A 12,726-nucleotide genomic window follows, 5' to 3' on the forward strand; every position below is an offset into this window, starting at 1 on the left:
AAAGTTACAACAGGCTCTGAAAAAGGGACTTATCCCAGATTCAGAGCTGTGGCATCTGTCACCAAATCCAGTCACATCATGGCCACATTTTGGCCGCTCAGCATTGATGTTTGTTTGCAGCATCCTTCTGTCCTGGCAACATTTTATAGAGGCACAATTGAGAATGTTTTAATAAACTGCATCCCTGTTTGGTTTGGTGGCTGCAGCATCTCAGATAGAAAGTCCATACAGAGAGTGGTGACAACAGTGGAGAAGATGATAGGATGATCGCTTCCGGTGATTCAGGATACTGCTTATAAGCACTATGTGCTATGAGCTCAAAGCATTGTTAGAGACCACACCCACCCACTTTACAGTCTGTTTCTGTTGCTCCCCTCTGGGAGGAGATCCCGAAGTATATCTAGCAGGACTACCAGATTCTGTAACAGCTTTGCAGCAGGGGTGGGCTGCTTCCGGTTCGGACTGGTTCTAGAGAACTGGAACGAACGATGATCAGCTGGCCCCACCCACCCACCCCTGTCCTATCCTGTCTTCCATTTCCTTCTTTTGCAGCTCAACTGATTCATGCGGCAAAGTGGATTACTGTGCCTCAGCTGTTCTGCTTACTGGGGAAGGCTAGAAGGTGAGCTGTAATGGATGTTTATTGAATGCTGCGCACGCCAAGTGTGCGCTCACAGAACCGGTTGTTAGACCGGTTTCAGCCCCGGCCCTGTGGTTGAAAAGTCCCACTTCAGAATAGAAACCATCGTTGTTCTCAAAGTTTGTAGAGCTTCTCAATCCTCCAGGTCATGATTGTCTCAAAGGTGTTTTTGTTTTCACTGGACTTTCTTGTTTTTTCCTTTGAAAGTGTTTCGCTTCTCATTCCAAGAAGCTTCTTCAGCTCTGACAGGATGGTGGGGAATGGAAGGATTTATATTCCTTGCAGACGGCTGGTCATTTGCTTCAAAGAAAAAAATAACCCAGAAAGTCCAGTTGCCTCCAAGTGGCCTCAACGACGCTCTAAAAGGATGCAAATGACCAGCTGTCTGCAAGGAGTATAAATCCTTCCATTCCCCACCATCCGGTCAGAGCTGAAGAAACTTCTTGGAGGAGAAGCAAAGCATCTTCAAAAGAAAAAACAAGAAAGTCCAGTTGCCTCCAAGTGGCCTCAACAACCCTCTAAAAGGATGCAAATAACTAGCCAACCCTAAGCCCCTTGGAATGTTGTGGGAGTAGGAATGGATTTCCAGAGGGGGGAAAAATTGCAGACTACAGGAACCAGGAGCACCACTCAGGTGACCTTGAGGACACAGACAAACCTCCAAGTGGTCTCAACGACCTGCTAAAAGGATGCAAATGACCAGCTGTCTGCAAAGAGTATAAATCCTTCCGTTCCCCACCATCCGGTCAGAGCTGAAGAAGCTTCTTGGAGGAGAAGAGAAACGTCTTCAAAAGAAAAAACGAGAAAGTCTAGTTGCCTCCTGAAAAAAAAAAAAAAGCACCTTTGGGACATCCTTGTTCTTAGTGACTGCCTACAAAATGCAAGTGGGAAGCTGTGCCTAAATTGGATTTTTTTCCCCCCACCTGCCCTTTGAACTCCAGTGAGCTCTCAACAACCTCAAACTTGTTTTCAAGGTGACAAGCTTCACTGTTTTTGGAGGGGAGAGTTCAGAGCGAGTCAGGTGTTCATATCCAAGGGTTGTTTTATTTCAAATTGGTTGCTCTCTTGACTGACTGGCTAATGATTGTCGAAGAAGTGAATGATCAACCTTACAGAGAAGTTACTGCTTACCCAATTTAGGCCTCTGCTAGGAACTCTTTTCAAGGATTTGAATCTCAAACCATCGGGGACTATGTCAGAATAACAGAGTTGGAAGGGACCTTGGAGGTCTTCTAGTCCAGCCCCTTGCTCAAGCAGGAGACCCTATACCATTCCTGATAAATGGCTAGTTGCCTAACATCGTCATTGCTAGAAGGGAGTGAGGTTTGGGCTCTACCATTGATGATTTTTACCTAGTTTGTTAAGGCAGTGTCCACAAGAAAACCACCAAGCTCAGAGAGTACCAAGGGCCCCATAGTCTTCCTCCTCCTCCACAAATTTATTTCCTTCTTGCACTGAAGGTGTTACCTAGTTGGATCATGAAATGTCTGTAAGAAAATCACCAAGCTCTCAGAACACCAAAGACTCCAGTCTTCAAACAACCAAGCTCAGCTCCTTCCTCCTCCTCCTCCTCTTCCTCGTCTTCTTCTCCTTCCCCTTCTTCTTCTTTCTCTCCTCCTCCTCCTCCTCCTCCTTCCTCCTCCTCCTCTTCCTCCTTCCTCCTCTTTTTTTAAACAGTTTATTTATATATTTTCCGTGACATACACGTGCTTTTTGGACAGCGTATAGTCTGGGTTAATTTGCTTACATAATAGTATATAATATAATAATATCTTAAACATAAGACATACATAATGGTATTTTTCCAATTTCTAATTTCTACTTCTATTGTCCAACCATTGATAGAATAAGTCCCATGTTTGAAAATATGCTGTATCTTCTTTATCTTTTATCTTTAATGTCAACCTATTCGTGTCTGCACAATCTAGGCATTTTTTAAAATTAATCTTCTTCTATGACTGGTTTCCAGTGTTGTTGCATATCGAACTCTTGCTGCCATCAAGACCTGTAATATTAAATATATATATACTCTTTATCGTATTTTTCTGGTACTATGCTTAACAGAAATATTTCTGGCTTATAGTATATGTGGTGCTTTAACATTTTTTTCTAACCTTGTATGTTCAAGACTGAGCTACAAATATTCTTTTCTATGGAGACCTCTGGCCAAATTTTATTCATTTTCTTGCTCAGGCCCCATTCCCTGTTTTATACTGTAAGATGGTGTTTGATCAAGGATGCTTGGAAGGTTGAAAAATGTGCACGTTTTTTTGGATTGACAATGTGGATGATCATAATTGAGCCAAAGAATAATGAAGATGGGATTGGCCCATTTCACTTGGTACAATCAAAGGTAAAGGTTCACCTCACATATCCATGCTAGTCATTTCCGGCTCTAGGGGGGTGGTGTTCATCTCTCAAAGTCGAAGAGCCAGCGCTGTCCGAAGATGTCTCCGTGGTCATATGGCCAGCATGACTAAATGCCAATAAGGCGCATGGAACACTGTTACCTTCCCACCAAAGGGGTCCCTCTTTTTCTACTGGCATTTTTTACATGCTTTCGAACTGCTAGGTTGGCAGAAGCTGGGACAAGGAACGGGAGCTCACTCCATTACGTGGCGCTAGGGATTCGAACCACCGAACTGCCGACCTTTCTGATCGACAAGCTCGGCATCTGAGCCACTGAGCCACCGCATCCCCTTGGTACAATAGGGAAGGGCAAAAATGGGAATACGAAAGAGAAATAGGAAATCTATCAAAGCTTGGAGCCTGGATATCAATCAATCAGAATAGAACTGGAAGAGACCTTGGAGGTCACCTAGTCCAACCCAATACAATTTCAAACATACCATATACTTGTGGAATGAGGTCCCTTACTTTCTGGCTGCATCCGACCTGAATTTCTTCACATCCCGTAAGCGCATATTTGCAAATACAACATTACTTTTTTCTTGTTACATTAGTCGTGTTGAGTTGGCAGGTCTCCCAGACAAAAAGGGTGTGTGTGTGTAAAATTAGCCTTGGTTTGTTTGTGGATGACTATTTGTAAACTGTACAGGTGATGTGGAGGACTCTTTCAGATAATGTTTAGCCTGCAAAGAATTTCCATCCATTGACACACTGGAATATTGAAGTTTTAGTCTCCATCTGCTCAACATTTTACTTCCTAAGATGTCCGCTTTTATTCCTTCTTGCTCTATAAACATCAGAACGAGAAGCAATGGATGGAAACTTCTCAAGGACAGAGCCAACCTAGAACTGAGGAGACATTTCCTGACAGAACAATGAAGTCCATCAATGGTTTGACCGCTGGTATCTAAGACTCTCCATTTAAACATTTTCCTCACTTGGGAAGTTGTTGAGAGTCAAAACTGGATGGATTAAAGTACTTTATAAACAGAACTAACTCGATACCTGTGCTTCGCTATGGAACGATGTGATCGGACTTAGTTTTTGGGGAGGAAAATAAGGGTGGGGAATTGTGCCTCTGCCTACCAGCATCCATCAGTATTCATCTGGCTAGCTTCTTGTCAGTGTGTGAGAGTTGAGAGCTGTTTGGAAACTGAAAGAGTATTTGCTGTGTGAGCAAGAAGGAGACAGCAGGGAGCCTGGGCGTGGCTTAGCTCAGCTGTTCTGTACTAAAGCTGCTTGGTGCTGTGAAACTAAAATTGAAACTCCTCTGCTTGTGTTTTGCACTTGGAACAGATTTCTTTTCAGGTGGGGAGTGGGAGTAGAACTCATTAGCATCAGAGCATGTTAATAATAATAATAATATAGGAAATACTAATCCTCTGATAGTCATTTTGAAAAGTCCTTTCTTAGTGTGCCCCTAGAAGCCAAGAGGAACATACGTGCCAAATTTCAAGTTTGTAGGCTTTACGCTTCTGGAGATTTTGTGATGATGCGTGAGTGGCATTTCGCTTTTATAGAGAGAAAGAACCAAGTTCAAAGGGACCTTTGAGGTCTTCTAGTCCAACTCTCTCAAGCAGGAAACTCTATACTCAGGGGTGGGATTCAAAAATTTTAATAACCGGTTCTGTAGGCATGGCTTAGGTGGTAGGCGTGGCTTGGTGGTCATGTAACTGGGTGGACATGGCTGGGTGTGGCCAACTCAATATCACTCACATCGAGGCACGCATCTCCTTGCCTGACCTCTCATGACTGTGGGGATGCTACAACAGTCGTAAGTGTGAAAAATGGTCATAAGTCACTTTTTTCAGTGCCACTGTAACTTTGAATGGTCACTCCACACAAGCAAAGTACCAGCAAAGGAGAGAAAATAAACTCCAGAGAAGTTCCAAAGACAGGAAGTCTAGTCCTGCCAACAATGCAATAAGGGTTAACGGAGAGGCAATTTCTGTAAGCAACTCCAGAATGTTTCCTTCCTGCCTTCCTGAGAGGATTAGGCCAGTAATTTCTTCTAACAACCGCTTCTCCTAACTGCTTAGAATGTTAACAGCCGGTTCTAGCAAATAGGTGTGAACTGGTAGAATCCCACCCTTGTCTATACTGTTCCAGACAAATGGCTGTCCAATCTCTTCTTAAAAACCTCCAGTGATGGAACATCCACAACTTTTGGAGGCAAGTTGTCCCACTGATTAATTCTTCATACTCTCAGGAAATTTCTCCCTAGAGGACTATAAGAATTCTCTAGTGAACATAGCAAAATATCCGTACTATAATCTATTAAGAGCATCTTACCTAAACGCCATCACAATTTGAACAATCACACTGTCAATAACAATCTTTTATGTTGGGCATAGGGAAAGAACAAGACTCTACCCCAAAAAAACACACCCCTGTGAAACAATTTTGCGAAGTTGGCTGACCCAGGAATTGTGCTGACCGCAACTGTTTTGAACCATGTTTCAAATCAGCTTTCTAAAGAATGAGTGATTGTGGTGAAACAAAGGCCAAAACTTCTTCCTGGCTAATTTTAAAATGGGAGGCCAAATGGCCATGCTACTGGGTTAGCCGTTTAAACCTTGTGTGTAGGAGGAGGAGGAGGAGAACGCAACTTTTGATAATTTCAGGACCGGCCTTTCCTCTACTCCCCCCTCCTCAGTTTCTTTCCACTTGCTGGCTCGAGTGTTTTTAGCTTGCTGAACTGACAGGTTTTAACACCGGTTAGTTAAAACGGAGTTTAATTGTGGTGTTTACTTGATGGAAGCATTCTGCAGGCTGAGAAATTGCATTTCACACAGGAACAAAATAAAAAAAAAAACCTTGCTCTTTACTAAAATAGCAATACAGGCAGTCCTCGGCTTACCACGGTTCATTTAGTGACGGTTCAAGGTGACAACGGCACTGAAAAAAGGGACTTATGACCGCTTTCCACACTTATGACCAGGGGTGAGATTCCAAAATCCCAACAATCGATTCTCTGCCCGGTTGCAGAGTAGGTGTGGCCATGGTGGGCGTGGCCTACTGGAACTTCGGGGGCGGTTTTTCACCTTTCCCAGAGTCTGGAGGCTTCCCTCAGGCCTCTGGGAGGGCAAAAATGGCCTCCTCCTGGCTCCGGAGGCCCTCCAAAAGCTGGAAACTGGCCCGTATCCAGACTTTTGGAACTTCCAAGAGGCCATTTTTCATCTTTCCCAGAGACCAGAGGCTTCTCTCAGGCCTCCGGGACGGCGAAAACTGCCTCCCCTGGGTTCTGGAGGCCCTTCAGAAGCCGGAAACATGCCCATTTTGGGACTTTTGGAACTTCCGGTTTGGCCATTTTTCACTTTTCCCAGAGTGTGGAGGCTTCCCTCAGGACTCTGGGAGAATGAAAATGGCCTCCCCTGGTTCTGGAGGCCCTCTGGAAGCTGGAAACAGGCCCATTTCTGGACTTTCAGAACTTCTGGGAGGCCGTATTTCACCCTCCGAGAGCCTCCATGCAGATTCTGCACTTACTTGTATCCAAAATGGGCTGCATGGAGTCTCCTGGAAGGTAAGGGGTGGGCGGGCCAGGCAGTCAGTTCAACCACTGGTTTGGTGACCCAGATGTAAATTTAACATTCGGTTCACTCGAACCGGCTGAATCCCACCCCTGCTTATGACCGTTGCAGCAACGCCCGTAGTCGCACGATCAAAATTCAGACACCTGGCAACCAATTCCTATTTATGATGGTTGCAGTGTCCCCGGGGGTCACGTGGAGTCAGACAGGTTCACTTAACAACCGGGTTACTAACTTATCAACTGCAGGGATTCACTTAACGACCGTGGCAAGAACGGTTGTCAAATGGGACCAAAAAAAAAGCCACTTTACAAATGTCTCGCTTAGCAACAGAAATTTGGGGCTTGGTTGTGGTCGTAAGTCAAGGACTGGCTGTACATTTCTCTCCATGAGGTATTCCTTGATTGCTGATGTTGTAAAAGAAGAACCATCACAATCCAGGATAAGTGGCAAAAAAAAATTAATTTTTTTTTTTTAAATCAAAAATTTAGCAGTGCCTTTTCCAACGACCTCACAGGTTGTCCTCAGCTTATGACCACAGTTCAACCCCAAATTCCTGTTGCTAACCAAGATGATTGTTAAGTGAAGTTTACCCCATTGTACAACCTTTCTTGCCACCAACGTTAAGTGACTCACCACAGTTGTTCAGTTAGTGACCCAGTTGTTAAGTGAATCACAAGGTCAAGTGACCCCCATCGTAAATGTGAGTCGGTTGCCAAGCATCCAAATTCCAATCACATCATCCTGGGGAGGCTGCAATGGTCATAAGTGTGAAAAAACGGTCATAAGTCGCTTTTTTTTCCAATGCCGGTATAACTTCAAACAGTCACTAAATGAAACTGTGTAATTCAAACACTCTCTGTACTTTATTAAAAGTTTCTGATGAAGTGAATTGCAATTCCTGGGAACGGATGGTGGCTTGTCACAAAAATCTGTTGGTAGGGCTACATTCCTTCTGCTTCTTGCTGAGAGAAGCCGCTACTCCTGGGTTACTCCACCCACGGAGCATTGTAACCCTATGAAGTCTGGCTTGGTTTTTAGTTCCTGTTTTCTTTTCCCTTGGGATGTAATTCTGCTGGTCGAGCAGAACGATCTTGGCCAGCGCCCTAAAGTTGGCATAAAAAACGTTTTTTTCTCCCAAACAAATCCGCCTGCCAAGCAAAATTCCCTCCTCCTCCTCATCTTATCTGTATTGAGTTTGCACAGCCGTTGTGCAAGAAAGCATTGTTTGTATATGATTCGCCCTTCTTCTTCTATTTTATGTTTCCTTTTTTTTCCTTTCCCCTTCCCCCTTTTACCAAATTGGATTTATCTTTTCTAATTCCTGGATTGGGGAGAGGTCAGGGGGAGAGAAACATCAGAGCCTGCCTCTGGCCTTTTTAAACTTTAAGACATCAGCTGTTATAAAAACGGATTATTACAGATGGATTTCCAAATTTACTTTTGCAAAGTGCTGCGATAAACTTTCTCGGAGGAGGTGGATGGGTGGGTGAGTAAGTGGGTTGAAGTTCCACCTCCTTTTTGCACACCCTTAGCAATCTCCTGCCGTGGGATTTAAATCACCAAAGCTCATTGACCAATAAAGCGATATGCCTCCCTGTATAATAACGTTGCCCAGACCTCGTGACTAGAGGGTAGGTTGGAAAGGTTATTCTGGCAAAGGTAGAAGTAGAACTAACCTGTTGCAAGAACTGGCCAGGTGAGTGGAAAATTTCTTTGCAACGTAAGCGCCTGCTTCATATTACGTGAAAGCACTCAGGTTAAATGCATGGATGCACCTTCTTCTTCTGGTCTGTTAAAATATGTTCCTCTTTGGGATTAGGGAGAAAGAGAGAAAAAGAAGAATTTGAGGATAGGGTGAAGGGGGAGGAATTATAAGCAGCTTTCAAAAATGCAATGGGAATGACATTTTTTCTTCCCCTCCGCAGACTGAACATGCTTTAAAGTCAAGTTGCCAATTCTTTGAAATCAGTGAGCAAAAATGGGACCAATTCGCCTTTTGTCGTTCTCTTTTATATGGGAACTCTGTTCATCTTATGGAATGGTTTTTTTGTGTTTTTTTTCAGGCCCATCTGATGGAGTTGGTCCTTTTTTTTGTAATTATATTTTTATTTTTGTAATTATTTTTTTATATATTTTTGTAATAATTATTTTAATTGTATATTTTAAAAATGTGGTTCCAGGTTTTTACACTTCGATACAAAACATCACCTTAGTATATATTTATCTTTCACATTCAATTCTATGTCATATCAGTACTTCCATTTTCCAATAAATTTTCTCCATTATTTTTATTTTCGTTACACTTATTGAATCCATTTTCAATTTATGTCTTAAGTCAATACCTTTTTCTTTAAATGTTCTCATATCTTATTCTATAGTGTAACCTTTTTCTTATTTTTTTAAATTCTAGATTCATTATTCCTTTATAGTTTAATCTGTCACATTTGCAATTTTTTCATATACTTTTATTTCATTGTTCAAGAGTTGGTCCTGAGGATTTTGAAACAAGAAAAGCATGATTACGTTTGGGATTTTCGGGATGGATGGAGGAGAGTGGTTGGGTTGGTTAAAAAAATAAGATTGTGGGATTTTTCTTGCTGCACTGACTTGGTGCGCTGGGTGTTACTTTTAAAGGAACTTTCAAAGTTGCAAAAGGCACTTTCACAGTTGCAAATGTGTGTGTGTGTGTGTGTGTATGTATATATATATGTATGTGTGTGTGTGTATGTATATGTGTATGTGTATATGTATATTTTCGTAGATTCTCACGGGTACAGGTATGTAGGTCTAGGTGTGTTCGGGTCTTTTCCCATGTAAGATTAAGAGTATCTTGGCGACGTTTCGGCGAGGTCCCACTCACCATCTTCAGGCTGGTGCTTTCAGTTTCGTGCCAGTGCAAGCAGATGTATATATATATATATATCTATAAGTTTTGAGTCGCTCTGGTGTTGATTTATTTAGGACCCACAGTTGGTTCAATTATTTTTTGTAAAGGGTTCGTTTTTAAAAACCTTCCGTATAGGAATAGAAAACAAAGCCCAGCAAAATTTTCAGTTCTTGCTGTGGGTGTATTATGGATTGTGGTTGCAAGTAAGGGAGCCAGCCCTTAGACTCCAAACAGGAAGAGTTTCGGCTTGTTGTTTGAAATAGTCTTTGTACTGTTTCATATTTTAATAGATCATGACACTTTTCAGAAAGATGATATGAAAAGTTGTGCTTTGAGTTCCACTGGCAAGGGAAAAAAGGGAACACAGGTTTCGGAAATAGTTCGACGTTTCATTAATACGCATGCTGTCCTTTTGAACAGGTTAACAGGTAGACTACGATCTGCCTGGATAATTTCAGGAATGTTACCTTACACTACAAAAACATTGATTTTTTCCCCCCCCCGGGGACTTAGATCTACCAGATCTATGCTTGATTTCATTGGTCGGGTCCAATCAAAGAGCAGATTTCAAAGTTGGCATTTCACTTCTCTCCATTCAGCAAATGGATGAAGCCTTAACTTTTTTTTTAAACGTCGTTTCCTTTTCACCCAAACCCAACTTTAAAATTAGAGGTGATTTAACATCTGTCAAACCTTATTAAATATATGTATATTCTTGAAAGGATCTTGTTCCTGGTTAAAAAATTTACCATATATGAGGAAGGGAGGGAGAGAGAGAGAGAAAGGGGGAGAGAGGGAGAGGGAAGAAGAGAGGGGGAAGAGAGAGGGAGGAGGAGAGGGGAGGGGGAGGGAATAAGTGAGAGAGAGAGAGAGAGAGAGAGAGAGAGAGAGGAGAGGAAGAGGGAGAGAGAGGGGAAAGGAGAGAGAGGGAAGAGAGACAGGGAGAGAGGGAGAAGGAGGGAGAGAGGGAGGGAGAGAGGTAGAGGGAGAGAGTGTGTGAGAGAGAGAGACAGAGGAGAAGAAGAGGGAGAGAGGGAGAAGGAGGGGGAGAAAGGGAGAGAGGGGAGGAGAGAGAGGGAGAGGGAGTGAGAGAGAGAGACAGGAGAGGAAGAGGGAGAGAAGGAGGGAGGGAAGGAGAGGGGGAAGAGAGACAGGAAGAGAGGGATAAGGAGGGAGAGGGAGGCGGGAGAGAGAGGGGAAGGAAAAGAGGGGGCAGAGAGGGAGCAAGGGAGAGGGACAGAGGAGAGGAAGAGGGAGAGAGGCAGAGTGGGGAGAGAGGGGGAAAGAGAGGGAGCGAGGAGAGGGAGAGAGTGGGACAGAGGAGAGGAAGAGGGAGCGAGGGAAGGAGAGTGGGGAGCGAGAGAGATCTCAACACCTGACCAAAACTGAGCCCAAAAGTTCTGCTGCTAAGAGACACAGTTAAATGAATTTTGAATCCCTGCAGGTGTTCAATTGGGAACACGGTTGTTAAGTGAATCAGGCTTCCCCATTGACGTTGCCTGTCAGAAGGTCGCAAAAGGGGATCACTTGACCTCCTGGGATACTGCAGTGTTCCTAAATAGGAGCCAGTGGCCCAGCATCCGAAATTTCGATCGTGTGACCACAGAGATGCTTTGATGATCATAAGTTTGAAAAAAAAAAACGGTCCTAAGTCCCCTTTTTCCCCCCCAGTGTCATGACGTTGAACAGCCTCGGGGTGCTGTTGTTCTACCTGTTGTTCATCTCAGGGGAAACTAATTTCATGGGATGCTCGATTTCCCTCAGCACCGCTAACACTTATTTTACCATTTCAGCCAGAGGGTTCAAAGGTTTGTACACTCTTCGCCCTGCCAGAGATCAGGGAACTGGATGGCCACACTGCTCTTTCGCTCGGGTTTTGGTGAGGTGGGGTACAATTTTCACACGGCCATAACTGTGGCGTTTGACTCCAGTCGTCCATCCATTTCCCCTCCCCCCACCCCTGCTATGCTGAGGCGATCTCAGGCACTTTGGAATTAATGAATAAGTCAACGACACTTGACTTTCAACAGTGGTGGGATTTATATATATTTTTTAACTAACGGTTCTGTGGGTGTGGCTTGGTGGGCATGGCAGGGGAAGGATACTGCAAAATCCCCATTCCCTCTCCACCCCACTAACCTGCTTTCCAGCTCTGTTCTCCTGTGCAGGGCAACCAAAGAAGACCCAGCCAATCAGCTGGGACTCGGGAGGCAGAGAATAGATGGGGGGTGGGGCCAGTCAGAGGTGGGATTTGCCAGTTCTCCGAACTACTCAAAATTTCTGCTACTGGTTCTCCAGAATTGGTCAGACCGGCTGAATAACACCTCTGCCCCCCCACTTCTAGCACTGGTGATGCTACAGGCATGGCTTGGTGGGCATGGCAAGGGAAGGATACTGCAAAATCTCCATTCCCTCTCCACCCCACTAACCTGCTTTCCAGCTCTGTTCTCCTGTGCAGGGCAACCAAAGAAGACTCAGCCGATCAGCTGGGACTCGGGAGGCAGAGAATAGAAGGCGGCGGGGCCAGTCAGAGGTGGGATTTGCCAGTTCTCTGAACTGTTCAAAATTTCTGCTACCGGTTCTTTAGAACCGGTCCAAACTGGCTGAATACCACCTCTGACTTTTGAGCACAAGGGGAATAAGAACCTCTGTGTGTGTGTGTGTGTGTGTGTGTGTGTGTGTGTGAGTGTAGGACGGGAGTGACTGCATGCCCGTGAGTATGCAAGGCGGAGAGAAGGAAGTGGAACATAGGAAAATGCTGACATTTTAGGCCTCGCTGATTTTCCTTTGCAGAAAAGACTGTTTCTTTATCCGTGAGAAGTACTGATCAAGTTTCTATGGAGCTTCTCGGTCACCCAGCTCATGATTGTCCCAAAGGTGCTTTTTGCAAGAGACAAGTGGACTTTCTGGTTTATCTTTGAAGACCTTTCGCTTCTCATCCAAGAAGCTTCTTCAGCTCTGTGGAGTATAGCTAAATGTGTATGGAGCTTCTCAGTCATCCAGGTTGTCCCAAGTTGCTTTCTCAAAAGGCAACTGGACTTCCTTGCTATTCTTTGAAGGCTTCTCACCCAAGAAGCTTCTTCAGCTCTGTAGCAGTGGTGGTATTCTACCGGTTTGGCCCAATTCTACCAAGCTGGTAGTAGTGGAGACCGAACCAGTTCTCTCCAACACTCTGCTGCTGGGCCCACCCAGGCTCACGTACTGACCTTTATGTCCTTCTTTTGAAGCGCAGCTGCTTTGCGCGGCCCAGCACATTG

The 12,726-nt window shown here is 44.3% G+C and overlaps 1 protein-coding gene across 30 annotated transcripts in view; it reads left to right on the top strand.

Moving 5' to 3' along the window:
- Positions 1-12,726, top strand: part of RBM47 (RNA binding motif protein 47) — a 102,574-nt gene that overhangs the window by 56,866 nt on the left and 32,982 nt on the right. For 4 of the 30 annotated variants that reach the window (XR_015749565.1, XM_087965792.1, XM_026675341.2 and 1 more), the window contains exon 1: positions 8,210-8,278. The exons of 23 other annotated variants lie outside the window; for them this stretch is intronic. The gene's annotated coding sequence lies outside the window, so the exon portion shown is untranslated. Of the gene's footprint in view, positions 1-552; positions 623-8,209; positions 8,279-12,726 lie in introns of those variants that run through there. 3 more of the 30 variants (XM_087965803.1, XM_087965794.1, XM_087965800.1) reach the window with 1 other exon arrangement.

Source organism: Notechis scutatus, chromosome 4 (assembly GCF_049901735.1).
Source record: "Notechis scutatus isolate UNSWTSFEM ecotype Mainland chromosome 4, rNotScu1.2, whole genome shotgun sequence".
Lineage (NCBI taxonomy): Eukaryota > Metazoa > Chordata > Lepidosauria > Squamata > Elapidae > Notechis > Notechis scutatus.